Source organism: Schistocerca serialis, chromosome 4 (assembly GCF_023864345.2).
Source record: "Schistocerca serialis cubense isolate TAMUIC-IGC-003099 chromosome 4, iqSchSeri2.2, whole genome shotgun sequence".
NCBI lineage: Eukaryota > Metazoa > Arthropoda > Insecta > Orthoptera > Acrididae > Schistocerca > Schistocerca serialis.
The window spans coordinates 85,634,423-85,639,643 of NC_064641.1; the positions used below are offsets into that span (position 1 = coordinate 85,634,423).

At 43.2% G+C, this 5,221-nt stretch overlaps 1 pseudogene; it reads right to left on the bottom strand.

Annotated features, from left to right (window-relative positions):
* Positions 1-2,276: 2,276 nt before the first annotated feature.
* LOC126475802 (5S ribosomal RNA) lies at positions 2,277-2,394 on the bottom strand (annotated as a pseudogene).
* Positions 2,395-5,221: the final 2,827 nt, after the last annotated feature.

A 5,221-nucleotide genomic window follows, 5' to 3' on the forward strand; every position in this document is an offset into this window, starting at 1 on the left:
GAAATTAGTTAATAATCAACCAGATATATCTAATTCACTGACTCTGCTATGCTATTGAAAAACGTAATGGCCTTAAAGATAAGAAAAAATGTCACCATAATTTCTGAATATCAATGTGTGTATCAACGACAGGCCCAAATCACAGAGACTGCCAACAAGCGGATCCTTCCTCAATACAGCTGTCGTTCAGAAACCAACAGATTGCAAACCACAAGCAGCCCTTGCGACCAATGATCGGCACGGACTCACAGCTGATACAGGATTCTCCCTGAAACTCATAACGTCGAGCACAAGTTAATGTCCAACCGTCACTGGGCAATATTCACTGGCCAAATAACAATAACAGGCTCTTTGGGCCAGCAGAGACTACAGTTTTAAACGTAGCTGGTGCCCAAGCGTACCGCCTGCCACGAAGTCGTTGCCCTTCCTCGCAGCTCACTACCTGCCAGGAAGTGACAGAGAGTCGCGAACCACCGCTGCTCTTACACCGCCCGTCACTTGGACAGAGCATAGAAATTCTGTGCTCTGTGTTAACGAGACGCGGTCTCCCCTCTGGTGGCGTAAACACCGTTCGTTGCACAGCACCACCAGCGATGCTGCCAACGAGAGGCAACTATCGATAATGTGCGATAAGAAAAAGTGTACCCCGCAGGGCACAAGCAGGGTCATCTGCGAAATGTCTGAAGTTACCTGCCAGGTCATTAATCTTGACGGGAACAACACACGTGTGAAGTTACTTCTACTTCTGTCGATGGCTCTCCATACTGGATAACATGCTGCTTCGTGTGTAGCAAGAGATCCTCGACCCACATATGAAAAAAAAAAAGGTTGCTTTCTGATGATCATTGTTTCTGGAATCCATGTTGGTTTCGATGCAGGACGTTTTTCATGAAAAACTTGTATACTCTGTTCGAGACACTTCCCAACTCTCCAGCTAAATCGTCCGACGTCAGTACTACAGAAAATGTGCGAGACAGTTTGGAACGCATATAGAATATATCAGACTACAGCCACGTAATTTGGTGACTTTACTGGATCTAATAATCAGTGAGTGGCTTGAGCTAGCTATGACACATCCCAATAACTACGCGGACTGTATTTATCTTCGAACTGTAGCCGCTATCAAGGCTAGAGGCCTATTTGTCGTGGCAAATTAGCGCAAGGTTGTTTCGACCTTGAAGTGTTTCATCACCTTGTGACAAGTTGCAGTAAAACATAACTGAATCACAATGATTAAATAATGTGTTACACAGTATAAAAACGCTACGCAGTAAGTTATGGGTTGCAAGATATGACATAACGAAAACTAAACTGATGCTGCAAATTAGTGTACTTGACAAATATGATCGCTTTCAAAGTATGAACCATTCAACCCCACACACAGCAACATTCTTCCTTTCCCGTTCTCAGAATACACCTTCATTACCTTTTGCGCGAGACTCTGCTGGAGCTCTATTTTTGTCTCCTAGCCGAGCGCAGAAACGCGTCTTTAGTAAACTGTTCCCCCACTGCCAACGTGTTGATCGAGTAAGCTTGAACCTGCCACAGTGTAACAACATCGTTAAAGCCGCCCTCAAACAGGATGTGTGTTTTTATCGTGAAGCATAGCAGACATCGTTTCCATCGTTGTTGGTGTACGCTTAGAAACGAACCGGTGTATCACACGGGACGTGCCCGTCGTAGCGATCGGCCACCTCAGAGCTCTACAACGGCAGCCGTAGACTGTGTCTGGCTCCCAAATCGCACAATTTGCTAACGAAAATTGACGCTGGTAATACTACTTCGTTAGCTCTATTAAAACGTACATTTCTTTCCTTGTCCATATTCTTGCCATGTTGTTCTGCTAGTAGTATACAACATAAAAACATTGTTCTGCAGGGACCTGCCCACTCGTCTCGTATAGAGTGCCTAAAGGATGCTGCGTTCTCATAATGCTATACAATAATTCAAGCAAATCACATTAATACTTTTTATTTCAATAGAGCAGATTGACAATATTTAACTTTGTACTTATAAAAACGTGTCGCAAGCGATGGGCGGCATGCAAACAATCGAAATCCTTTGCTGTACACATGAAATCCGTCTTCAGGCTACAAGTGGCCCATCTGGACCATCCGACCGCTGTGTCATCCTCAGATGTGAATACAGATAGGAGGGGCGTGTGGTCAGCACACCGCTCTCCCGGTCGTTATGATGGTTTTCTGTGACCGGATCCGCTACTATTCGGTCGAGTAGCTCCTCAATTGGCATCATGAGGCTCAGTGCACCCCGAAAATTGGCAACAGCGCATGGCCGCCCGGACGGTCACCCACCCAAGTGCCGGCCACGCCCAAAAGCGCTTAACTGCGGTGATCTGACAGGAACTGGTGTGTCCACTGAGGCAAGGCCGTTGCTCTTAGCTGTATACAACGTTCATATAAGAAACTGACATGGGTCTCACGTCACTGCTATCCCAGTACTGTGCCGAGCCCTAGTAGGCCTACTGTGCGAATACTGTGCGGCCGAGGCTGGCAGGAGGGGCGCTTATATTCACCCCTTGTAGAGGCCGCTCCTGTCGTTGTTGCGGTCCTAGTCAGCGGGCTATTGGCTGACGTCGTCTCACCGCCGTCTCTGCTCTAGCTTTCTTCATCTTCGTACCAGCACTTGTCGGTACGCCGGAATATGTTCAAAGTGGCCGTATCGCGTGTCATCAATAAGGTTATCAGTCTTCGAAACTTCCATTACAAACAGTGCTACACAAGTTTGCAATAGTGTTCCACACACGATAAAAATTATTACACCATTCTCAGTTTTTACTAAAATCTTAAGGTCGTTCTTATTAGATCACTACTTCTATTTCGCAGCAAAATTTTTAGAGCATGTAAAGTGCAAGATATTAATAAAAAAAAGCACAAATCTCCTACTGTATGCTCTCTTGTAGATAAAGCCAAAAAACCATAGACTTGCTGTAAGTATTTTAGAAAACTACTTCATGAAATATGTAAAGAATTACAATAGATTCAGGCAATTATTTAGAAAGCAGTCTTACAATCTTGACAAAATCCAACATGCACACTAGCAAGAAACGGGGCGCTCTTATACATGGGCCTATGTAACATTGAATATTACTGAACATATATGCACTAAATTAATAGGAAAGTCTCAGAATATTTTGGAAAACGCGAAAGGAAGTAAAAAAATATTTGGAGACAGCAGTACTGTAACAACAACGACTCTGTACTGTTGTACATATAAGTAATTCTTTTCATCTGATTTTACGATAAACTTGTGTAATTGATGTTCTGATTTCCTTTCTTTTTGTTTCATACCATTATGTTAAGAAAACTGTAAATAAGTTTCAATGTGAATATTAATGTTTATGTCAAATGTCAAGTAATGTTGTAATAGAACTGAAATCTAACAAATGTTGAAACTGTAGTAGGATGTTTAAAATTGTAACTGTGCGTCTGGTCCATACGTAGGCAATGTGTTAGGATATATAGAATGCAAAACCTCGGGTGAATACCCGGTCTGTCAGGGAGCGGTAAAAGGCGGATGGCAGGCGAGCGCGGGAAAATGCGCACTGGCACTGCACGGCACAACGGGCTCACAAGGGAACCTCCCCATCGCACCCCCCTCAGATTTAGTTATAAGTTGGCACAGTGGATAGGCCTTGAAAAACTGAACACAGATCAATCGAGAAAACAGGAAGAAGTTGTGTGGAACTATGAAAAAAAAAAGCGAAATAGACAAACTGAGTAGTTAATGTCCAAGATAGGCAACATTTAGAGCGTGCGCTCAGGAGCGCCGTGGTCCTGTGGTTAGCGTAAGCAGCTGCGGAACGAGAGGTCCTTGGTTCAAGTCTTCCCTCGAGTGAAAGTTTTACTTTCTTTATTTTCGCAAAGTTATGATCTGTCCGTCCGTTCATTGACGTCTGTGTTCACTGTAATAAGTTTAGTGTCTGTGTTTTGCAACCGCACCGCAAAACCGTGCGATTAGTAGAGAGGCATTGGAGAGGTACGTCCTTTCGTCTACTAATCGCACGGTTTTGCGGTGCGGTCCCAAAACACAGACACCAAACTTATTACAGTGAACACAGACGTCAATGAACGAACAGACGTCAATGAACGAACGGACAGATCATAACTTTGCGAAAATAAGGAAAGTAAAATTTTCAGTCGAGGGAAGATTTGAACCAAGGACCTCTCGTTCCGCAGCTGCTCACGCTAACCACGGGACCACGTCGCACCTGAGCCCACATTCTCATTGATGTTGCCTATCTTGCACATGCACTACTCAGTTCGTATATTTCGCTTATTTTTTTCATAGTTCCACACAACTTCTTCCTGTTTTCTCGATTGATCTGTGTTCAGTTTTTCAAGGCCTATCCACTGTGCCAACTTATAACTAAATCTGAGGGCGGTGCGATGGGGAGGTTCCCTTGTCAGTAGTAGTAGTTGGAGTTTGGCACTGGTTTGAGCAACACCTTCTGGAGCGAGGAGGCTCTCCTGGAAGACATAGCTTCACTGAGCCTCGGATACGCCGTTCCAACGCCCATACAGCATGGCAAAATTCCATAGGCACTAAATGGAAAAGTATTGCGACGCTAAGAAGAATTAAAGTGCCGATACGTCAACAGCCATAGCTGTTGTTGTATGTGTGCTCTGTGCCTCGCCATCTTGCCGCCTGCCAACCGCCGCATTGATACGAGCAGGTTGAAACTTTTAGTACTGTATTCGTATGGATCAGAGAGTGAACTGTGTTTGTTTGGTTCAATAATAACCTACATTTTACCAGAACTTTTCCATTATTTAATTACTCTCACAACTAACCTAGACAGGATCCTTTCCAAACGTTGTGCAATCCGAGTGTCCTGAAATGAAAATTAAAAATTGTGTTAATAATAATTATTTGCAGAACTAGCCATATTGGAATGGTGTTTAAAGAAGTTTTTTGTTAATGAACCAGTAAATGAATAGCGAAGGTCTAACGAAGTCGAAAGATAACTTTAGTATCGATATAGTAATGAAGTTTATTATTTCGAGACAGATTTAAAGGTATTTAAATGAGCAGTAAATAAGATGAAAAGAGTAGTAACTTATATACTGGAAATCTTGAATGAATAATAAATTCAGTAATCTTTTTTTTTTGTTTTTTTTTTGTTTTTAATACAGCGATCATAACAGTTTCAGGGTCTCGCCCCCCCCCCCCCCCTCATTCATTTGAATTCTGAAGTGTTCTA